A 26,144-nucleotide genomic window follows, 5' to 3' on the forward strand; every position below is an offset into this window, starting at 1 on the left:
TGTTCTCCATACCCAGCTAGCTTAGCTTTGTTTTTCTGTCTGGTGCCTCACAATTTGAAATACTTACTCCCCCTTCCTCAGAGCCTTGATTTTATGTCTCTTTTGCTTATATTTTTAATATCTGTGAAAATCCTCAAATACTAAGTTGCAGGTGAATCCACAGTTGATGTTCCTCTTCCAAGGATAAGGATAGACATTTTCTCTCATTGTGGCCTCTACCTTCTACTCACAAAATGTGGACATTATACACATTTGCAAACCTAGATGTTATCCTGAGCCAACCTGTAATATGAAAGCCAAGAATTTAATCCCTGGGTTTGGGGCTCAGGGTTAGAGCACTTGCCTAGCACATGTGAGGCACTGGGTTCAATCTTCAGCACTATATAAACTAAATATATAAAATAAGTTACTATGTCCACTACATATAAAGAAAACAAAAAAGACTAATCCCTACCAGAGTGGTGATGGCACATGCATGTAACCTGAGCTGACCTGGAAGCCAAGCCTTGAGGGTCACAACTTTGAGTCCAGCCTCAGTAACTTGGCAAGACCATATCTCAAAGAAAAATAAAAAAGGGATGATGATAGAGCTTACTGGTAAAACACACCTGAGTCCTCTCCTCAGGATCACAGGGGATAGATTTTAAATCCTATCTTTATTCTATGAGTTAAGGTCACCACAACAAGAAGGTGGCATAGGGATAATTGTATATTTTCTAAAAACAAGCCATGTTAAATGTTCAAGTGTTCACATTTCTTGAAAAATTCCTAAGTATTTTGATTTTGATATTGTGGTCATTAGAACTTTCTTTAATTTTATGTTTGTTACTTATTTTCTTATGCACATAAATAACTGATGATATTAAATTTTATTACTGTTCTGAGCTCATTTTTTGCTTCTAATAGTAATTAGTGAACTCCTACATTAAAAATATCCACTTAAAATCCACTTTTACCTCATACCTCATATTGGAAAACCACAAAAGTTAGATAGCAAGAAACACAAGTAAGTTGCAATATCCCTTCGACAAAGGCAAAGATACTGGTGAGAATCTCAGAAGAACTCTATTCCCTAAAAGTCAGAAACCAAAAATCAGAAACCAAGAGAACAAGACCATAATCTCCCACACACACATGATTTTATTCTTTTATTGCTGAATAAAATTCCATTGTGTATAAATAATGCATATTTTTTTATCCATTCATACACTGAAGGGCATCTAGGTTGATTCCACAGGATAGCTGTGTAAAATAATGGTTCCATTCTCAGATTTCCAAGGAATCTTCATACTTCTTTCCATATTGGCTGCACCAATTTGTAGTCCCACCAGCAGTGTATGAGTGTACCATTTTCCCCACATCCTCACCAACACTTGTTTATTGTCTTCATAATAGCTGCCATAATAAAATTTTTATTATACTAAAATTCACAAAGACACACACACACACACACATACACACACACACTTCGGTTTTGCTTTGGTGTCTCTGGACAAGACAATGTGGAGTAGGAACCTACAAACAAGATGTCATCCTACTGCCAGTTAAGAGTAGGAATTGGTCCATGGGCAGAATTCTGGAATCACCCACAGCATCTCCCATAAACTTCAGGATCAAAGGGTTGTGAGGCCTAGAGATGTCAGAGAAGCCTCACTGTTTTCCTCCCCATTTCTTGATAGTGATTTCTAGGCCAATGATCTTTTCTCTACTTTGATTACATTTTATGTATTATCTAAACACCTCTCTTGCAAGAACACAAGAACCAAGAAACACAACATAACCTCCATATCCCTGGGATCACAACCAGCTACAGTGTCAGATCTTTTATTGCTTTAGTTATTTACTCACTTCATTTGATCTATTTATTAATACAGGTGGACCCCAGCAACTGCTCTAGGTCCTGTTGGAAGGTCACAGTCACACACCTACACACAGCATCCTAAGGAAAGACTTTTGGAACAGGAATTCTGAACCTTCATTGTTCATGAAGATTCACCTAATATCAGAACTTTGAATATTTTATCAAAATAAACTTGCTAAGAGGCCAACTTTGCCCTCTGACTTGAGATCCTCCTGAAGCAGCCTCCCAAATGCCTGGCCTTGCAGACATGGGCTACCAAACCTTGTCCTTTGCTTATTAAATGAAGTGCATAGCTGTTGGTTACCATCGTCCAGTGATATATGTGACATCACATCCCAAACAATAAAAAAAACCCTACAATTCCAAAGCTCAAGTCTGACTCCGGCTGTGTGAGGTTGTGTAATGGGAAGGGACTCCAGGGAGAGAGAGAGACATCACCTCAGAAAAAGTAGGTTCCTTGGTCTTCATGGAAGAAAAAAACTTCATTTGTCAGGCGCATGGATACACCTATTTAGAAAAGCAGATGCACATTCAGGAAAGAACATGAGGGGCCAGGGATCCAGTGAGGATGGTAGTGTGCTTTCCCTGCATGCATAAGGTTCCAGGTTCAGTCCCCAGCACCACAAGAAGAAAGAAAGGAAAAAAATGTGAGAAAACCCTAAAGAGAGAGACAGCAAATACGTGGTCTGAGGTGTTGCTATTTGGAGAGGGACATTTAAGTGAGGCTGGACTAGAGATGGGGCCAGAGCAGAGTTCTGTACTTTCTCACCCATTTTTCTAAGCTTGCTCATATCATGCTCATATATGGGGGTAGAGGAAGCTGGTCTAGGAGAAATGCTGCATTGCAGGGAGGTGCTTTTTTATTAATCTCATCTTTATTTTTAAAAATAGTTTTTAGTTGGACAGGATAACTTTGTTTTATATATTTCTATTTAATGTGGTGCTGAGTATCAAACCCAGTGCCTCACAGGTGCTAGGCAGGTGCTCTGTCACTGAGCCCCAACCCCAATCCCTTGTTTTTAATTTCAAATATTTTGTGGGCATTCCTGCATTCTGGTGATTTATGAATCATTTCCTTTGAGGTTCAGAATAACTTTCTTTTTGGTGTCTCAACATTTCTGCCCCAACCAGACGTGTTCCCCAGTTCTTTATGGACCTCAAGTGTTGCTAGAGAAATGATTAAATGGTCATTTAGTTATCAAAGCAAATAGGGCAGTGTTTTCAGGATAGAAGTTTTAAGAAAATGCTCATTAGTAGATTTCTATTTTTACTTATGTATTTAGCCATGGACTCATATGGATTTGCAGTGATCCACAAACCTACATATTTCAGAAACTTTTAATATTGACAACTCTTTTTAAATGGTTTCATTCGGATTGAGGCACATTTGACTGAGGGTAAACATTAAGATTCTCTTAAAGTGCTTATGAATTTTCCTGGCTAGAATATTGCAGAGCGTTTTGCTTGTGTTCTCCCCACTTTGTTTATCTCATTGGTATTGAAAATCCTCCCAGATGCAAGGAATGCACCCCAGAGGCAAGCTCCTGTAGCTTGCCACCCACAGACCCCCACACCCACTGATCCAATTCTTCATCCCTTATTAATTGGGTGTCGGGTGCTGTTGGATTGTTAATTATTGGGTAAAACACAGTGTTTTGTCCCCAAGAGCCCAAGGTCTACCTTGTCGGTTACTGGAACCACTGGGTTGGTTATTCACTTTTCCTTGCCTCTCGAGACTAATCTGAGCTCCATCCAGGGACCTAAATATAGTGGAACTGGTAGTTTAGGGAAATTTCACATTTTGGTGAAGAAAAGTAACAGCAAGAATAATTAACCATTTCCCTCATGGGAGAAAGAAGGGTTCTGGCCTCAGGGTGTCCCCAGCTCTTTTCCTCTTCTCAGCCACATAATCTTCTCCTCATCCTGGACAAGACAACCATGTACTGCTCATCCTTGGAATCCTGGGCATGTGCCTTGACCTTCTTAGCCTTCCTTCAAGAGAAATGTTCCCATTTCACAAATGCAGCAAAACTGGTCCCCCAAATACCTGGGCTGCTGTTACTGACAAGTAAAAGTAAAAAATACTGAAAATGAGTGCTGGGTCTGGGGCTCAGCTATAGAGTGCTCACCTAGCATGTGCAGGCACTGGGTTCCATCCTCAGCACCACAGAAAAATAAATGGATAGAATGAATGTATTGTGTCCAACTCCAATAGAAAAGATTATTTACAAATACTGAAAAGGCATCATATTTTAGCAATTAGAAAAATGAAAATTAAAACTACACTTAGCTTCTCTTTCACTCCAGTCAGAATGGCAATTATCAAGAATACAGTAACAAAAAATTGGTGAGTATGTGGGGGACAGGGAATGCTCAGACCTTGTTGGAGAAACTTTACATTGGGGCAACCCCTCTGAAATGCAGGATGGGGATTCCTCAAGAAACTAGGACTGGAACCACCCTCTGACTCAGTTATACCTCTCCACAGAATATGTCCAGAGGATTTAAAATCAGCATACTACAGGGACACAGCACATTAATGTTCATGATAGCACAACTCACACTAGCTAAGCTATGGAGCCAGCCTAAATGCCCACCAACAGATGAATAGATAGAGAAATTGTGGTGTGTATACACAGTGGAATATTACTCAGCTTTAAAAAAAATGACTTCATAACACTGGCCAGTAAATGAATGGATCTGGAGATTATCATACAAAAGTAAAATAAGGCAATCCCCCAGAATCAAAGGGCATATGTTTTCCCTGATATGTGTTATACACCTCACAAGGAAGGGGGGTCAAGAAGAGAAGTTCACTAGATGTGAGAAAAGGGGAGCAACAGGAAGAGAGCGGACATAAGAACAGGAAAAAGAGTAGCATGAAGTGACCATAATGTTTCTATTTAATTGTATGAAAATACCTAAGTGAATCCACCCATAATGCCACTCACACGAATGGGGTCCTAAGGAGAATAAGGTATATTTTTATGTTTGGATAAGTTTACCACAACAAACTCTATGGTCATGTATATCTAAGATGAACCAATAAAACAGAAGAAGATAAACAGTACTGAAAAGGACTATGGGACCAAATTGAGAGCATCATAGCCAGATGAGGAAATGTCTTTAGGTACATTCCAGAATTTTCTAAACCGCTCCCCCATTGGATTCTGTCATAGGTGTTGGAGCCTGTGGGAAGGTGGAGGTTCAGGGTACTGCAGGGAGAAGAAAGGACCACCCCCCTTCATCTGCAGGTGTCCCAGGGGGCAGGTAACCTCGAGGCCTCCATTATTAATTAAGGCAGAGAGGAGCAGGTTGCATTGAGTCTATAGAGTTATTTTCCAAATTAGGAAAATCTGGAGTTGTCTTTCCTGGACTCCCAAAAGCAAATGGTTTTTCGTTAATAGAGAGCCCTGGCGCCCCTCTTAAGGAGAAGTCTTCTCTGTATTATGTGACTATTTTTACCACTGAATTGGGGGGACAAGACCAGAGCTCTCTTTGGAAACACATTGTCTTTGTTTGCATCAAGACAAGCAGGTAGGGTCTCTCTCTCTTTTGTTTTCTTGATAAGTGCAGCATATTCAGCTGATACTAAGAATGCACACCTGGACAGGGTGTCTCTCGTTTTTGGAGGAGGCAGGATCCCACTGCCTGGGAACCAGGGAGAGCACCCAGGATGGCCTTGATCTGTGCAAGGCTGTTATCCTGTGGCCACTGCAGGTATTTCTCTCAAAAAGAAAGAAAAAAAAGTGGCATATGCCTGTCATTGCAGCGGCTGGGGAGGCTGAGGCAGGAGGATGGGGAATTCAAAGGCAGCCTCAGCAAAAGCAAGGTGCTAAGCAACTCAGTGAGACCATCTCTCTAAACAATATTCAAACTAGGGCTGGGGACGAAGCTCAGAGGTCAAGTCCTCTGAATTCAACACCCAGTGTCCAGAGAATGCGGGAGCCCGGGTGCAGCTGGGGTTTACCTACGTCTGCACTCTCAGGGTCTCTTCTGTGCTGATCTCCTTACTCTGCCTCCAGCATCAACGTGGGCTCCAGATAGATTCAACTCAGCTGGAGGAACATCAGCGCTCATGCTGCCAAACTGGTCGGAGCCTCCTCCAGGGTGCCTGCCATGCCCAGTCGAGAGCCTCCACCACTGGGCAGTTCCCAAGGGGCGAAAGGCCAGTTCTGCTTGGAGAATTTTGCACAGATGAACGGAGGACAAGTCAGCACCCGAAGACGCTCTGGGTGGTCTTATTATAGGAGGAGGCCAAGGTAGTGAAACTTTCAAGAAATGACTTCAATTTCCTAACATCAAAACCCAACAGAACTTAGAATTCTGGTCACCCTGACCCTAACCCAATGCCCGGACCTCAAAAAAAAAAAAAAAAAAAGAAAAAAGTTGCACCCAAACCCTGCCATTCTTGTTTCCTCCTTGCCTGGAGCAGATATCACCCCCCTGTCACTCAAAAAGAATTCTCTCTGGGCTCAGGCTGTGGAGAGCGGAGACTGACTGATTCCCTGTCCAATCAGAAGCCCCCATGCTGAGCGCTGACCAATCCTGAGCGTAGCCAGCAGCAGGGGGCGGGCCTCCACGCTCAGAATGGGATTTATTTCTCTGCTGTCCGCGGTTCCACTCAGATTCCTGCAGTTGGACTCAGGCTTCGCTCGTGCCCAGGATCCCGGGTGGCCCTGCCATGCAGGAGCCGAAACTTTCAAGGGCAGGCTTGGGGGCTGGGCACCAGGGGATGGTGAGTGTGCAGTGGCACCTGGTGCGTGGACAGGGAGGCTCAGGAGGGAGGCGTGGCAGAGAGTCCATCTCTCAGGACCGGCTGTGTGGGGAACCCGAGTTGGCCCAACCTGATTCAGGGGGCTCTCTGCAACCTCAGGCCTGAGCCCATTGGGGACAGTGCCCCTCTGTCCCCCTGGCCAGCCGGGTGGAGAGCGTTGACATGATGAAGACTCCTGGCAGCCTCCCCATCCCCTGGGGCAGCCTCAGCCCCTGCTCAAGTCCTATCTCTCTGGCAGGTGAGGGAGGCAGCCTGGCATCTTCCTGGGATATGGTGATTGACAGGTGGGATCATAAGAAGAATCCAATCTCCAAGCCAGGCAATGGTGCACACCTGTCATTCTCAGTGGCTGGGGGTGGGGGCTGATGCAGGAGGATTGCGAGGTCAAGGCCAGCCTCCACAAGTGGGTGAGGCACTTGGAGACTCAGGGAGACCCTGCCTCAAAATCAAATGCAAACTAGCGCTGGGGATGGGGCTCAGTGGTGGAGTGCCCCTGAGTTCAATGTCCGGCACCCCCCTCCCCCCCAAAAAATCAAATTTCCAAACACCATTTTCCTGCAGGAGAGAAGCTGCAGTGAACAGGGACCTTGCCTATTCCTAAGCTACGTTTGTGGAGTTTATTTATTTATTTATTTATTTTGTGGCTGTTGTGTTTTGGTTGTCAACAGAAGGTTGCTTTACCACTGAGCTCTCTCCCTGGTAGTTTTTAGTTTTTATTCTGCCCGCTGGTCTAGCTAAGTTGCTGAGATTGGCCTGTTGATGGTTTGATTTATAATGACTTTTCTGTTGCAATTAAGTGTATGATTTTTATAACCACGTGGTTTCATGGATGGACTCTGTTGACGTCGTGATTCCTTGATGACAATTGTAACAGAACAGCTTCACAATGCACGTGTTAGGTAATAACTTCTTATTTTTTTTTCTCTTACAATTTTTTGCTGTTATACTTCAAAAGTTTCTTGGTTAAGTTTACATATATTTAACTTTGTGGATGAATTTTAGGATTGGGTGCTTCCATTAAGAGTAAAGCATGCTGGGTTGTTTATTAGTGCATCAGAGTTATACATAATACCACCTGCATATGGCACGTGTGTAAAACTGACCCATGGTATTTTACACTATTTTTAATCTGAATATCCCATGACTATTAATGTATTATCCTAATCCTATGAACTGATTTCAGCAAGCCCCTGTGGACTGCATTTTCTAGGGGTCTCATACTCTCTTCAATATTTTTTCTGGTCTTGGATTGGCTCTGCCTGACACAGGGATCCCACACCTGGCACATCTGAGGTCTCCTGAGCATCTGGTACATATCAGCAACCTGTTGACCTATGAGCAGGTGCATTTAGGGGAAGTAGTTTCTCAGGGGAGCAGGTGACTGCCCTAAGGCTGGGAGGAGTCTCCTTATAGAGAAGCCACTTCAGAAGTTCCCTGTCCTGACTCCTGTGGATCCTGGAACAGCAATAGGCATGCAGCCATTTATTAACACACTGGTTCAAGTTCCTTTGGAAATGCATCCAGAGTGGTTGTTAGCTTTTAAAGAACTCCATTCTATTTTTTTAAAATGGCTGCACTAAACTGATATTCTAGCCCCATATGAGCAGGTTTCTTTCTCCATACCCACGTAGTTGGAGGACTAGTTCCTTCGCCTATTTGATAGGAGCCTTTCTAACAGCTGGAGTGGGACTGCAGAAGGTCTCCTACTTGGCTTGTGACTGAATTTCTAATGCAATTTCTTAGAACCCAGGCTGCCTGTGCTCACTGCAGAAAGGTGGTGTGAGCCTATTCTAGAAAGAAATAGGGTTTTGACGCTTTTGCTGAACTCCTGGTGTGGATTGTAGCACAGGGAAATACTCAGACACCAATGTGAAGCCCCTTCTTTGTTATCCAGGGAGATGTGCACATGCACAGTTGCCACTGCTCCCAAAGCTTGGTGGGTGAGGATGGAGTCCATGAGATGGAGAAAAATGTTGGGACCCTGAGTGCCTGGACATACTCCTTTCAGAAAGAACTGGTTAGACCTGGAGTTATTACTGAGGTAGGGGGGAGAGGGCTCAGGCAGGGCTGCTGGGTGGACTGCATTTGTCTTGTCTACTTTTAGGGACTGCAAACCACAGTTTGCAGATCATGTTGCAAATCCCTTCTAGGGATAAACTGAGACCCTTGAGACCTCACTCCCCTTCTGCTCTGGTCCCATGGATAAAGCTCATGACCCTTAATGGCCATAGAAAAGCACTCATTTTTCTCTCATCCTTATACTTGTGTATATCCAGCTCTTTCTTCTATGAGCACCAGACAAATTGCGTTTCCAGCTACAAGTCATTTAGTGTTCAATGTGCTCCATTTCTGACCCCAATTCAGTCTGCCTCTACTCTGGGTGACACTGGATGTGGGTATTCTGTCCCAATTATGTGGCACATTGCTCAAGGCAGGACTAATGCCCACATGTCCCCCAACTTTGCCTGCCCTTCGGATGGTAGAGATTTTCTGAGTGGTCCAATGCATAGGTCTCTCAGTCCATTATAACTTTACTTAAGAGGGACTCAAAACAGAAGTAGGTGTTTATTTGGTATATTCATGTGTGGAGAGAATCCAGGAGCCTCCTATTCTCATATAATTTTGAAACATACTCCTCTTCAATATGTGCTTCTTTGGGGTGCTGGAGTGTAATCCAGTACCACCCACGTCCTGCACCCAAGCCCTACCAGTGCTGTGCTCCTCCAGTTCTCCACCTCCCTTCACGTTGGGTTGTCTTGTTCATTCACATTAAATCCTCTGCTGGAGATGGTGGCATTTATCTAGGCCTTTTCAATGCACTTCATTATAAAAATGACATTTACATACATATGGAGTCATCTATAAAATTTGTGCTTTGTGATTTTTTTGGTTTTCAAATTACTGTAATATGATAATTTTATAATATGAATTGGTGCCTGGTAAACATAGCTCCTGCTTTTGCTCTTAGAGTTTAGAATTCTTGGCTAATTTCATACCAATTCAACCTTCAAGGAGAATTTTCAAACTGTTTGCTTTGGTCCCATCTTCAATGAAAAGTAACCATGATGAAATTTTGATGGGGTGTTTTCATAGATGAACCTGAGAGAAGGTGTCCTCTTTATAATGAGGAGTCCTATCATCTATACCCAGGGTGTGTAATTCAGTCTGTTATGTGCTGATCTGTATTTGTATTTTTTCAAATTCTGCAGATGTACTATTTAAGTATGCTTATATGTGAAATGTGACATTTATGTGATAGCTATATAAAACTGACATGGTGTTTCATAGCATTTGTCAAACTGTATGCAATATGGCAAACAAAATGTGACTGATTGCCAGAAATGGTTATTTTCCATAGTTTATTATTTATCTATTACCAAATGGACATCCTCTGTCACCAGGCCCTGGGTCTCGGCTCTGGAAGAGCATGCTGTGTCCCCATATGGACAGGTGCTGTAGGGTCCACATCTGTTTCTGTGGACCTTCATGATAACCCCACATGTTCTTCAACCCTGTCTCAATTTTTGTTCAATGTGACTTTATGGTGCAGTCCCTCCTTTCTTAAGACGTTGATTGCTTTGTGATGAAGGGACATTTATATACCTGGTATTTGAAGAGGCTGTTCATGGCTCTTGCCTGTGTTTGTCTTGTAGTCTCTGTTCTTCTTTCTTAGAGGAGTTTGGTTAAAGGTAAGGCAATTGGTTTCTTTCATCTGTCACTTCTCCTTGTTCTCTTCAATGGAGTCATTTGAGGAATATAATTTTTGTTTTCATATATACAATGTATAAATTTAAAAATATTTTTTCTGTAACTTTGAAAAGGACTATTTTTCATTCGTTTTTTCCTTTTGTGAAACTGGGGATTGGAACCAGGGTGCCCTATTACTGAACACTATCCTCAGTCCTTTTAAAATTTTTATTTAAAAAATTTAATTTTTCTGACTTTTTAAAAATTTTTACTGCCTATTTATTTTTAAATTTAGGCAGGGTTTCACTCAGTTGCTAGGATAAGCTTCACAATTGGGATCGCCCTGTCTCAGCCTCCAGACCACTGGATATATCAGGTATGTAGCACCAAATGTACGCTAACTCAGTTATTTAGTTTCTTTGTTTCTTTGTTTCTTTCTTTTTTTCCTGTTTCTTTTTTCTAGATGTTTTTTAGATCATAATTTTTATGTTTTTTATTATTTTTTTAAATACATGACAACAGTGGAATGCATTACAATCCTTATTTCACATAGAGCACAATTTTCATATTTCAAATTTTCATGAACTTTGTATAAAGATGTCCATCACATTCCATCATCCTTACTAATCCCTTGTGCCCTCCCTTTCCCTTCCACCCCTCTGCCCTATTTAGAATTCATCTATTCCTCCTATGCTCCCCCTCCCTAACCCACTATGATTCAGCCTCCTTATATCAGAGAAAACGTTTGGCATTTTTTGGGGGGGGATAGCCTGACTTCACTCAGCATTATCTTCTCCAACTCTATCCATTTACATGCAAGTGCCATGTATTTGTTCTTTTTTAACGATGAGTAATATTCCATTGTGTATATAAGCCACATTTTATTTTATCCAGTCATCCACTGAAGGGCATCTAGGTTGACTCCATAGTTTAGCTATTGTGAATTGTCCTGCTATAAACATTGACCTGGCTGTGTCCCTGTAGTGTGCTCTTTTTGTTTCTTGGTATAGTCTGAGAAGAGAAATAGTTGTGTCAAATGGTGGTTCCATTCCCAGATTTCAAAGGAATCTCCATACTGATTTCCAAATTTGCTGCACCAATTTGCAGTCCCACCAGCAGTGTATGAGTGTACCTTTCCCCCACATCCTCGCCAACACTTATTGTTGTTTGTCTTCATAATATCTGCCCTTCTGAATGAAGTGAGATGGTATCTTAGAGTGGTTTTAATTTGAATTTCTCTGATTGCTTGAGATGATGAACATTTTTTTATATAATTGTTGATTGATTGTATATCCTCTTCTCAGAAGTGTGTTTTCAGTTTCTTGGCCCATTTATTGATTGGATTATTTTTTTGGTGTTAAGACGTTTGAGTTCTTTATATACCCTAGATATTAGTGCTCTATCTGATGTATGAGGGGTAAATAATTGCTCCCAGAAAGTAGGCTCTCTATTGTATTGGTTTTTTTTTTTTTGATAAAAATCTTCAGTTTCAATCCATCCCATGTGTCGATTCTTGGTATTAATATCTATACTATAGGAGTGCTCTTAAGGAGGTTGTAGCCTAATCCCACATGATGGAGATAAGGCCTATTTTATCTTCTATTTGGAGAGTCTCTGGTTTAATTCCTAGATTCTTGACCCATGTTGAGATAACTTTCATGCATGGTGAGAGAGAGGGATTCAATTTTATTTTGCTGCATATTGATTTCCAGTTTTCCCAGCATTTGTTGAAGATGCTCTCTTTTTTCCAGTGCATATTTTTCCACCTTTGTCTAATATAAGATAATTGTGGTTTTGTGGGTTGGTCTGTGTGACCTCTACTCTGGGCTATTGGTCTACCAGCCTGTTTTGATGCCAGAACCATGCTGTTTTTGTTACTGTGGCTCTGTACTATAGTTTAAGGTCTAGTATAGCAATGCCACCTGCCTTCCTTTTCCTGCTAAAAATTGCTTTAGCTCTTCTGAGTCTCTTATTTTTCCAGATAAATTTCATGATTGCTTTTCTATTTCTATGAGGAATGCCATTGGGATTTTGATCAGAATTGCACTAAATCTGTAGAGTGCTTTTGGTAGTAGGGTCATTTTGATAATATTAATTCTGCCTATTCAAGATCAAGTTAAATCTTTCCATCTTCTAAGGTCTTTGATTTCTCTTTAGTGTTTCATAGTTTTCATTGTATAGATCCTTCACCTCTTGTTGATTCCCAAGTATGCTTTTTAATTGAGGATATTGTGAATGGGGTAGTTTTCCTCATTTCTCTCTCAGAGTGTTTGTCACTGATATACAGAAATGTCTTTGATTTATGGGTGTTGATTTTATATCCTGCTACTTTGCTGAATTTTAGTTCTAGAAGTTTTCTAGTGGAGTTTTTTGAGTCTTCTAGGTACAGAATCATATCATCAGCAAATAGTGCTAGTTTAATTTCTTCTTTTCCTATACTTATTTTTTAACTTATTTCATCTGTCTAATTGCTCTGGCCAGTGTTTCAAGAACTATATTGAATAGAAGGGGTGAGAGAGGGCATCCCTGTTTTGTTTCTGATGTTAGAGGGAATGCCTTCAGTTATTTTCTATTTAGAATGATGTTGGCCTGAGGCGTGGCATAGATTGCCTTTAATATGTTGAGATGAGTTCCTGTTATCCCTGGTTTTTCTAGTGTTTTGAACATGAAGGGGTGCTGTATTTTGTCAAATGCTTTTTCTGCATTCGTTGAGATTATCATAAAGATAAGAACCTTAATTCCACTGATGTGATGAAATACATTTATTGATTTTTATATGTTGAACCAATCTTGCATCCCTGGGATGAATCCCACTTGATCATGATGAACCATCTTTTTTGATATGTTTTTGTATTTGATTTGCCAGAATTTTATTCAGAATTTTTGCCTCTGCTTTTAAGAGGTATTGGTCTGAAGTACACTTTCTTTTCTGTGTTTGATTTTAGAATGAAGGAGTTATTGGCCTTACAAAATGATCTTGAAAGTGTTCCCTCTTTTTATATTTAATAGAATAATTTGAGGAGTGTTAGTGTTAGTTCTTTTTTGAAGGTCTTGTATACAAACTGGGTTTTTTTTATTGGTAGGCTTTTGATGGTGTCTTCTATTTCATTGCTTGAAAATGATCTGTTTAACTTACTCAGTTTGGGTAAGTCACATGATTCTAGACTTTTGTTGATGACTTCAATATTTTCTGTTTTATTGCACTACAAATTTTCAAAATGATTTCTAATTATCTTCTGTATTTCTCTAATGTTCATGGTGATATTTCTTTTTTCATCATGGATTTTAGTAATTGGAGTATTTCTCTCCTTCTCTACAGTAGCATGGATAAGGTTTCATCAAATGTATTTGTTTTTCAAAGAGCCAAGTTTTCATTTTAAAAATTTTTTAAAAATGAAAAATATATGGCAGTGGAATATATTACAATTCTTATTACACATATACAGCACAATTTTTCATATCTCAGTATATAATATATGTTGACTACAATTCATGTGTTCGTACGTGTACTTTGGATAATGATATCTATTATATTCCACCATCCTGACTAATCGCTTTCCCCACCCTATTGCTCCTACCACACTGCCCAAAATAGAATTCATCTATTCCTCCCATGCTCCCTCTCCCTATCCCACTATGAGTCAGCCTCGTATATCAGAGAAAACATTCAGCATTTGTTATTTTGGGTTTGGCTAACTTAGCATTATCTTCCCCAATACCATCCATTTACCTACAAATGCCATGATTTTATTTTCTTTAATTGCTGAGTAATATTCAATTGTGTACAAATGCCATGTTTTCTTTATCCATTCATCCACTGAAGGACATCTATATTGGCTCCACAGTTTAACTCTTGTGAATTGTGCTGCTAAAAACATTGTGACTGTGTCCCTGTAGTATGCTGTTTTTAAGCCCTTTAGGTATAGACTGGGGAGTGGGATAGCTGGGTCAAATGGTGGTACCATTACCAGTCACTTTGTCAATTTTTATTTGCTTCTTTTGTTTCAATTTCATTGATCTCAGCTCTGATTTTAATTCTTTTCTGTCCTTTACTGCTTTTGGTGTTGATTAATTGATTTTTCTAGGGCTTTGAGATGTAATTTTAGGTCATTTATTTGACTTTTTCTTTTTTTAAGGAGTGAACTCCATGCAATGAACTTTCCTCTTAGTACTGCCTTCACAGTGCCCCAGAGATTTTGATATGTTGTATCTGTGTCCTCATTCACGTCTAAAAATTTTTAAATCTCCTCTTTGATGTTTTCTGCAACCCATTGTTGATTCACTAGCATATTATTTAGTCTCCAGGTATAGGAGTAGCTTCTATTTTTATCATTGATTTCTAATTTTGTTCCATTATGATCTGACAGAATGCACGGTAGTATCTTTACTTTTCTGTATTTGCTTAGAGTTCCTTTTTGGCATGATATATGGTCTATTTTAGAGAAGGATCCATTTGCTGCTGAGAAGAAAGTGTCTTCGCCTTTTGAAGGATGAAATAGTCTATGTATGTCAGTTAAATTTAAGTTGTTGATTGTATTATGAGTTCTATAGTTTCTGTCTGGATATTGTTTGGAAGATTTTTCTAGTGGTAAAAGAGGTGTGTTAAAGTCACCCAGAATTATTGTCTTGTGGTCTACTTGGCCCTTAAACTTGAGAAGCGTCTGTTTGAACATAGATGCTCCATTGTGTTGGGGGTATGTATATTTACAATTGTTCTATCTTGTTGGTGTATGGTTCCTTTAAGCAGTATGTAGTGTCCTTCTTTATCCCTTTTGATTAACGTTCACTTGAAGTCCACATTATTTGATATAAGAATGGAAACCTCTGCTTGCCTCCACAGTCCATGTGAGTGGTAGTATGTGATTTAATCTTAATTTTTTTGTATATGGACACAATACCTTTATTATTTAGTTTTATGTGGAGCTGAGGATCCAATACAGGGTCTCACATGTGCTAGGCCAGTGCTCTACCACTGAGCCCTAGCCCTAGCCTGAGTGATATATTTTTTCCAACCTGTCACCTTCAGTGTGTGGGTGTCTTTTTCTATGATATGAGTCTCTTGGAGGCAGTATATTGTTGGTGTTTTTTTAATCCAATCTGCCTGTCTTTTGATTGCTGAGTTGAAACTAAACTATTAATTTTCAGTGTAATCAAAACCACAAAGTAAAACTTACTGTCTCCAAAATTTTAAATATACAGTTCAATAACATTAATTCAAATTGTTATGCAATATATCTCTACAAAGTTTACATCTCAAAAAAAAAAAAAGAATGCCTAGAAAGCAAAGACTCATTTCTGTCTCCTCATCACATAACTATTCTCTTTTGTTCAGAAAGCTTCTTTTTTAGTTTAGAGATATCATGTTCATAAAATTCTGCAGTATTCTTTCTGTGATATTTCAGTTAACCTAGTGTACATACATTTTGTAAAATATATAATTAGAATAAATTCTTTGACTTCAAAGTTCTGTAGTTTCTATATTCCAATATGGCTCATAGTTCTTTTCAAGGGATATTTGGTTTGTGTTCCCCATGATGGCTCTGTTGAATAACAATGTAACAACACTGGTGTGCAATGTTTTTAATTTGCTATTGATATGAGGGCTTATTGCCACACTCACTGAGAACTCTGTCTACCTGACTCCATGTTTGCATTTACAATTGAATGCTGTAATTTTTAATATATTTTTTCTTAGCAGGGAAATAGTCTTATTTGTATTTTGGGGGATATTCATACAATTTATTTTTTTATTTTTATTTTTTAGATATTTTTGTTAGTTATTGACGGACCTTTATTTATTTGTTTTTTTTTTTATTTTATTGTTGGTTGTTCAAAACATTACATAGTTCTTGATATATCATATTTCACATTTTGATTCAAGTGGGTTATGAACTCCCATTTTACCCCATATACAGCTTGCAGAATCACATCAGTTACACTTTAATTGATTTACATATTGCCATTCTAGTGACTGTTGTATTCTGCTGCCTTTCCTATCCTCTACTATTTCCCCTCCCCTCCCCTCCCCTCCCCTCCCCTCTTTTCTCTCTACCCCCACTACTGTAATTCATTCCTCCCCCTTGTATTATTTTTCCCTTTCCCCTCACTTCTTCTTGTATGTAATTTTGTATAACCCTGAGGGTCTCCTTCCATTTCCATGCAATTTCCCTTCTCTCTCCCTTTCCCTCCCACCTCTCCTCTTTGTTTAATGATGGTCTTCTTCTGGTGCTCTTCTTCCCTAGTCTGTTCTTAGTTACTCTCCTTATATCAAAGAAGACATTTGGCATTTTTTTTTAGGGCTTGGCTAGCTTCGCTTAGCATAATCTGCTCTAATGCCATCCATTTCCGTCCAAATTCTATGATTTTGTCATTTCTTAATGCAGAGTAATACTCCATTGTGTATAAATGCCACATTTTTTTATCCATTTGTCTATTGAAGGGCATCTAGGTTGGTTCCACAGTCTTGCTATTGTGAATTGTGCTTCTATGAACATCGATGTAGCAGTGTCCCTGTAGCATACTCTTTTTAGGTCTTTAGGGAATAGACCGAGAAGGGGAATAGCTTGGTCAAATGGTGGTTCCATTCCCAGCTTTCCAAGAAATCTTCATACTGCTTTCCAAATTGGCTGCACCAATTTGCAGTCCCACCAACAATGTACAAGTGTACCCTTTTCCCCACATCCTCGCCAGCACTTATTGTTGTTTGACTTTGTAATGGCTACCAATCTTACTGGAGTGAGATGGTATCTTAGGGTGGTTTTGATTTGCATTTCTCTGACTGCTAGAGATGGTGAGCATTTTTTCATGTACTTGTTGATTGATTGTATGTCCTATTCTGAGAAGTGTCTATTCAAGTCCTTGGCCCATTTGTTGATGGCGTTATTTGTTATCTTATTGTCTAATTTTCTGAGTTCTTTATATACTCTGGATATTAGGGCTCTATCTGAAGTGTGAGGAGTAATGATTTGTTCCCATGATGTAGGCTCCCTATTTACCTCTCATTGTTTCTTTTGCTGAGAAAAAAATTTTAGTTTGAGTAAGTTCCATATGTTGATTCTAGATGTTAACTCTTGTGCTATGGGTGTCCTATTGAGGAATTTGGAGCCCGACCCCACAGCATGTAGGGCGTACCCAACTTTCTCTTCTATCAGCCTTTTGTGGGGTGGAGCTGGCCCCACCCCCAGTGCCTGCAACGTAGGCGAACCGGTGACCCACGGGCAGGTCAGGCCCAGCAACCTGCCGAGTGACAGAGCTGCCACATGAGCCTGCAGGGAATGTAGTCCTGCGACCCACCAGCAGGACAGGTCCAACGGCCTGCTGAGGGGCAGGCCTGTCCCTTCCCCCAGTGCCTGCAAGGTAGGCGGGACTTTGACCACCAGCAGATAAGACCCAGCAGCCTGCTGAAAGGCGGAGCCGGCCCCTCCCCCCCGCACCTGCAAGGTAGGCAGACCTGCGACACATCAGGAGGTTAGGCCCAGCAACCAGCAGAGTGACAGAGGTGCCCCTTGCGCCTGCTGAGTAAGCGAACCTTCGACCGGCCAGAAGAGCAGACCTAGGGCCCACCAGCTTGGTAGACGAATCACACCAATTGGAGGAGGATCACAGCCACTACCTGCCCTGCAAGGATATTCATACAATTTAAAGGATTGATTTGTCTGCAAAAAAATTAACTATGGGAGTTTGATGAATACCACATGGAGCCACTAGTTAACTTTAAGTAGTATAAACATCTTTAAATTTAATCTTTCAATTTTGAACAACAGCATGCAAAAGGGTGTTTCATCAAGTGACATATATTTAGAGATTTTTGAAAATCCCTACCACTTTTGTCTTAAAATATTTATTCCATGTTGATTACAAAATAACTATCACTTAAATATTTATTAACCTTTGTTTTAATATATAAAATTAATCTAACCAGCATAATATCCCACTTGTGATTAAGAATAGGGATTCTATAAGTCTATAGTAGTTTCAAAATATTTTCAAAGTCTTATGATTTGCAATTACCATTTTGCTTCACTGTATTTCCCTTTTCAATAAGTGGGGATTGATGTCTCTTAGAATGGCAGTGATTCTTTGTTTTCATTCAACCCTCTCAGTGTTTTTTTTTTGTGTGTTTGGGAAGTATGAAGTACGTAGTGAATGTATTTACTCTTAATTCAGAACCTAGGGAAAGGGTCCTTTTCTCTCTTTTGCCTCTTTTCAAAGTTATTTTTAATTTAAAACATCTTCTATGTTTTATAACTGTCTTAAACTATGTTTTGTGTACTATAATTTAGACAGCCCAGGTTTTGTTCGATTACTTTTGTATGTGTCATTATTATATCCCTTTGTTTTCAGTATGTGTGTGTTCTTAGATTTAGAGTATCCTGTAGACTACCTACAGTTGCAACATTTAGTTAATTCAGATATTCAAGTTTTGTTTTGATCAGAATTTTGTAATCTTGTATTTGCCAATGAAAATCTTTAAAAATGAAGAATCTCCTCATACTTTTTATGAGTATCAACTTGACTTCACTTTATTAAAAAACTGAATATATTTATGTGTTCTTTTAAAATTATATTATTGTTACAGGTATATATGCCTATTGACAGTATTTTTGTTATGCTTTTTTCTTTCAAGTTCTATTGCAAAATTACATGTTTTATGACCCATCATTACAATAAAATAGAATTGTTTTTGCCAAGACATGTTTAAAATTTCATATGACTTTTGATGCTGTGCACTTACATTTTATTATGAAAGATTACTTTTAGTACTTTTTGGAGAACAGATCCAGTGTTGATGAATAGTGTGTGTATTTTTATATGTTTAAAGTTTTCATTTTCTTTCTCTTTTGAAAGGTAGTAGCTGTAAATATAATATCTTGGTTGATACTTTTATTCTTTCATCCCTTCAATATAGATAGACTTGAATTCCTTCCTGTGTTCTGAGGATTCGACTAAGGATTTCACAATTATATAGTTACACATTTCTAGGTGACCCATTTTTTCTCTTGGATGCTCTCAGTATTCTGAGTTTTTATAAATGGATTAAAACCTACTTTGAGTCTTTACAACTTGAAGAAAACTGAGCTTCTTGGATGTTCATTTTTTCTATTTTCTGAGATGTGTTTATTAGTACTGGAAAGAGAACTAAAGGGTGATTTAGCACTTTGCATAAAATTTTGATGCTCTAGCTCAACCTCTTATGTTGCTATGTACAACCACCCCTGACTCTTTCAGACGTTTTCTAAAAAAAGTCTTTCAACATACATTTTTTTTCTTGTTACTATTAACAATTCTTGACTAATTTTTATTCTGTTTTTTTGTGTGTCAGTTTAGTTCAGTAAAATTTTTTTAAATGATAATTAACTATTTCCTTTGAGTGATTCATAACTTTGCTTACAGTTGATTTAGCCATGTTTTTTTCTGTTGGTAAGCAGGAACCCCTTTTTCAATAGTCCCCAAATATTCACATGTTTCATATTTTTATCTTTAATGAAACAGAAGAAAGTTGGTAGATTTTTAAAATATATTCTGAAGGAGGAAAATCTTTGTGTAACACAATGTATTTTTCTCTACTATATTATTCTCCATAGTAATTTACTCATCTTGGATACTGTGAACACAAAGATGATTAGGACAATCTTCAAAGTAATTTTCTGTGTGTATTTTTATTTGATTTTTATATTTCTACAGTAATGATAGACTTGAATTTAGTAATCCACTCCCCTGCTGATGTTATTTCTTGCTGTAATTTCTTAGGTTTGCAAAATATACTCAGCCCCGTACAGTAAGTAAACATGTTTGTTATTTTTATTTATTTTAGCCATGACTTCTCATCATCCTCGACAAATTACAAATTACCAGAGCAGGGAATAAAAGAGAGAGATGGAAGATATGGAAAGTGTGACTTTGACTATTTACAACCAAGAAAACAATGGGAAAATATAGTTGAGAGTAAAGTTCAAAAATTGTATTATATTAGACAAAATCAATCAGTAGTCCCTATTTATGATAAATATTTTATGGTCAAAAGACATCAGAGAAAATTAATATCTAAAACAAAAATTCAATGTATTCCAAGTATTTTGAGGAGTTTTATGTGGCTTTAAGAATAAATCCACAGCCATTTTTGAACTCAAAGGCAATGTGGAAAATTTAAAATCTAGTCCATGAATCAGTTTTTAACTTGGCCAATTATAAAAGTAGCACTGAGTTAAAATTCCAGTCAAACATTTGTACAGAAAAGATATTTTTAAAAGTGATCCTATTGGGAGTTTCTTTATAAAATGTCCATTGTTTTCTGAAACAAAAATTAATTTGTCCTTGTGCCCAAATAGATAATATTAAGAATTGTAGAAAAGTTTCTACTTCCTCACTATTGATCAATGACAATTCTGATACAGATTTCTGGAATGTGCACTATATAGATAATGCTATAAGTAGAACAATAAACCATGTCTCTACCCTGAGTAATTACCAGTATATTTACATTGGTGATAAAAATTATGAATATAGAGAAATCCTAGTCCTTGTCTAAAGAAAATTTACCAAGTTGAAAAATGTAAGAAAGTTATTCTTTAGTGATCAAAAACTATAATTCATTAAAATATTCATAGCCAAGACAAAACCTGCAAGAACAAGATATGTGAAAGGACTCTTAACCACAGTGCAGAGCTTGCTTAATACAAGAAAATTTATAGAGAAAGAGAGCCCTATAAGTATAGAAGATATTGAGCAAGCAAATACTTTGATATATGTTTTAAACACAGCAGATACTATGACAGTGATAAATTGTACAAATTTAAAGAATGTGAAAAAACTTTTAGTGAAAAGTTACAAATTGTTAAGTATCAGAGGATTTAAACTGAAGGAGAGACCTGTAAGTGTAAAAAGTGTGGGAAAGCCTTAAAAAGTTTTTCAACCCTTACTCAACACCAAAAAATTTATTCTGCCGAGAAGACCTACCAATGTGAAGAATGCAATGCACTCAAGAACTTACTCAACATCACAGTGTTCATACAGGAAATATGCCATGCAAGTTCAACGAATGTGACAAAACTTCTAATAAAAGCTCCAATCTTATTCGTCACCAGTGGACACACCCTGGAGTAATGCCCTACATATGTAAACAATTTTGCAAAGGTTTCAGTCAAAAACCAAGCTTTAAAAATTACCAGAGAATTCATACGGGAGAGAAGCCCTACAATTATACAGTGTGTGGCAAGAGTTTCAGTAAAAAATCATCAATTACTCAGCACCAGCGAATCTACACTGGAGAGTAGACCTACAAATGTAATGTGTGTGGCAAGAGTTTTAATATAAACTCGAATCTTCATCGCCACCACAGAATTCATACTGTAGAGAAGCCCTACAAATGTAAAGTGTGTGGCAAGTGTTTTAATACAAACTCAAATCTTGATTGACACAACAGGATTCATACTGGAGAGAAGCCCTACAAGTGCAAAGTGTGTTGCAAAAGTTTTAATACAAACTCAAGTCTCTATTGCCACAACAGGATTCATACTGGAGAGAAGCCTTACAAATGCAAATTGTGTGGCAAGAGTTTCAGTCAAAAATCATCACTTACTCACCACCAGCGAGTCCACACTGGAGAGAAGTCCTACAAATGTAAAGAATGTGGCAAAAGTTTTAATAAAAAAATAGTACTTACTCGGCACCTGAGAATCCACACTGGAGAGAAGCCCTACAAATGTAGAGAATGTGGCAAAGATTTTAGTCAACCATCATCACTTACTCGACTCCAGAGAACCCATAATAGATTGAAGTCCTGTAAATGTGAAGAATGACAAAGCTTTTAATATTGAAGATCACATGTTACTAAACATTATAGATTTTATACTGGAGAGAAGTATTACAATGAAAACATTGCATCAGTGTCTTTCAGGATGAATCAACCCTTATTTCACAGTAGTTCAACACTATTTCACACCAGCGATATGATAGCACAGAAATTATATAAATGTAAAATAGGTGACAGAGTCTCCAATAGTTGTTCACATCTTACTCAGCACCTCAGAATTCATACAAGTGAGAGGACATGCAGAAAAATTTTTGCAAAGATTTTGGCCATTGATCAAACATTTTTACAACACTGCAGGATTTATAGCATATAGAAACCCAAAGAATGTGTCCAAGACTCTATTCAAATTTCAGACATTTTTAATTTCTGACCTCATATCTGTAGCAAATGTGGAGTAACATTAGTCCAAAGTGTGTACCTTAGATAACAGCAAAATATTTACAAAAACACCTTGACAAATATAAAGATGGTAGTAAGTTTCTTATCTATAGCCCATCCCTTGAATTATTTGGGACCTAGGTGGAAAAAAATCATTTAAATGTAGAAAATGGGTAATTGCTTTTGGCATTTGCTGAAAATTTTCTTAACATCTTTAGCAGATATTGTAGAAATAAGAAAATACATGTATAGAATTGTGCATCCCTAAAAGGATAAAATTTTAGTATAAATAGAAAATTACTGAAGAGTGTAATTTTTTACAACTGGAGAAATAATAATACTTAGAGTTGATTATTTCAGAAGTCTCTTAAAATTTATATGAAATTTAAAATTTAAATTTTTAAGAGCCTCTTAAACTTAGGGGCACTTACTCAGAAAACCACAACCTCAGATTTTTTTTTTCATTTTTATTTAGAGATAGGTTTTGCTAAGTTGTATAGGGCCTCACTAAGTTATGGAGCCTGGGTTTGAACTTGCAAAGCTTCTCACAACGCTAGGGTCGCAGCATGGTCCACCATGCCAGTTTTACAGAGCGTTTTTACTTATATTTCATTACAGATGCAATTTGTTGCTAAATAAAGTGTGAATTTCTTAATGTTAACCTTGTCATGCATTTAATGATGTTATTAGGTCACACATCTCCCACTATTCATTTTGCTAATTGTTCGATGCAATAGTAAAACATTCTATTGGGTAAAAAATGCTATAACGTCTCCACTAATTATTTCATATGTTTAATCAAGTATTATTTGGAGAATATTATTTATGTAAATTATATACTCTCTTGTTTGTAATTATGGGAAAATTAAGAAAGTTATAGGAAGGACCTAGGGATACTAAAATAATGCCCAGATATCCCTAGTTTGAATTATGAATTTAACATTCACCTTATAGAGTAGCTGTACTCCCTAAGGGATCTACAACTCTGGAGAGGTATACAAGCTCCCAATCAGGGAGAGGAGAAAGACCCAAGAGACTAGAAGCCAACGTGCATATTCAGGCAAAATGAGGGTTGCTGAAGGGGGAAATAGTCTTAATGTTTCCTGGGGAATTCACATGGTCCATAGGCCCATCCTGACTCTTTGACTGAAGAAACCATGCAGTTCCTCATGAATTCAGACTTTCATCACTGAGGAAAATCATCATAATTTGGGACCACTTCTTTAGTTTTGCTTACCCAGTAAAAATGTGTAACTAGAAACATGTATAATGATGAGTGTAAAAAGAAAAAAACATAGTGTAGGATCATTTATGCCCCTATATTTTTTATTTCATTATATATATAGATATTGTAGACCCTTTGTTTCTACTTAATAATTTACAATATAATATTTGTTATATTTATTGGATTATATAATAGATAGCATGTGTCATGTTCTCCGAGAACCTTCTGCAACCCAGTAACTATAAGATACTATAAACTAACCATGTCCCTCCTCAGATCTTGTAGCTCCAAGAGCCCATGACACCACAGAGAGAGAAACACAATTTTGATTGAAATAAACCTCTAGACTCTCATCTACAAGTCCTGTTAAAAAACAAAAAACAAAATATTTTCTTCATATTTGAGCCTCTTGGGTCAACAAAACACCACCCACCAACATTTCATTTAACTTTATTTGGGAAAATAAATATTGAAATATAATGATAAGTTTTAGGAGAAAATATTCACACCATTCTTTATTCCAAAGGGTAAATATCTAGATTTCATGCTTATCTTCACATTATTTTATGCAGAAAACTGGCTTCATTTTACATATGAGAGTTTAAACTCTTTATAAGGCCAGGAGGAAAGGTTCAGTCCTAGAGGTGTAAGGAAAATACTAAAGATCTTCCCTTTTCTTGATTGAATGATGTCTGCAATCCTTGATGAAACAGATAAAAAATGCTGACTTCTCAATGCATCTGTCTTGGTGGCTCATTCATTGGAATCCCAATTTATTTAGTCATCTCAAGGCTATCACTCCCTCCTCTAGGATCTGACTTGTACTTGGGAGGACTTGGTATCCTTCAGGGGATCACCAGGTCATGCAAGATGTTAGAATGAAGTTTTCTTTGTTCTAACTTGTATTTATTCGGCCTCACTTTCAATGCAATTTAGAACAAGACTTCAAACTCTCACCTGTGGAGAGGATGCTCTGCCCAGCACTTCCCAGTCAGGACCCTGGAAAGCTCTTTGAGACTCCCCAGTACATAGGTTCAGTGGTTGAGTTTTCCTAGTCTGGCAATACAGTTGCCTGTGTCTTTCATTTTGCTTTCTCTTGTTTTCATAGTATTACTCAAGGAAACACTGTCTTGTGTGAAGAGAGTGTCTTCCTTATTATCTATTGGATCTAACCTGCCAAGTTGAGCAGCTGCCCACATACTTATTGTCACAAACACATGTATGTGTTATCTAGTCAGTAACTAGCATATCGTTCAACTGCATGATTTTTTATTGCATGGGGGAGGAAGTTGAGAATGCTTTCTTTGAGTGCCCACAGCACTATTCATAGTATTCATAACACTGCTATGTAATGTTTCCTCTCTGCTCAACTTGTAAGTATTGTTCTTTGTTGCTTTGTAAAAAAAATAGAAAAGAATTGTAAACCAAAAATTATGTGATTATATCTAGTTGCGTAGACTGACTTGGGCAACTCTATTTACTATTGTTGTTTTGTAGGGGCTCAAGGTACTCTTTTATACTATTATTTAACCTTAATGACATTACCATTCATTGAAGAGTTTTTAGCTCACAAACCTTCTCGGTATACAAAATTTCCCTTGCCTTTTTTGAAATTTCTTACGCTTTTTAGGTATTCATGATAGTAGAGAAAATTTTGACATATTATACATGGAGTAAAACTCATTTTATTTAGCATTCCATTCTTGAGGTGTACATGGTGTGGACCTTCCCTGGTGGTGTATTTATATATAAACATTGAAAAGTTGTGTCTGATTCATTCTACTGTCATTTGTATCCCTATATCCCCTTTCTTCCCTTCAATCCAACTTTGTCTAATTTACTGAATTTCTGTTCTTCCCCTCTCCCTTTGTTGAGTGTTTTAGCATCTCTATATATTATGTATTATATGTAATGTCTGTTTCATTCTACCCTCATTTCTATCCCCATATTCCCTCCCCTCCATGAAATCATCTCTAGTTAATCTAAATAACTATTTTCCCAACCCCCATTGTAAATTGGCATACACTTATTGGAGAGAACATTTGGCCTTTGTGTTTCTGTGTGTGTAAGCGGGTGGGGGTGGGGCTTATTTCACTTAGCATGATATTCTTCACCTCTATTCTTTTACCACCAAATGGCATAGTTTCATTCATCTTTAAAGCTAAGTAATATTCCATTGGTGGGGGAAATTATATATATATATATATATATATATATATATATATATATATATATCACATTTTACTTATCCATTCATCTGTTGAAGAAAACATAGGTTAGTTGTATCGTTTATCTATTGTGAATTGTGCTGCTGTAAACATTAGTGCAGCTGTTTCTCCTCTAGTATGCTGCTTTTAAGTCCTTTGAGTATAGTCCAAACAGAGGGATAGCTGGGTTAAATGAT

Source organism: Ictidomys tridecemlineatus, chromosome 16 (assembly GCF_052094955.1).
Source record: "Ictidomys tridecemlineatus isolate mIctTri1 chromosome 16, mIctTri1.hap1, whole genome shotgun sequence".
Lineage (NCBI taxonomy): Eukaryota > Metazoa > Chordata > Mammalia > Rodentia > Sciuridae > Ictidomys > Ictidomys tridecemlineatus.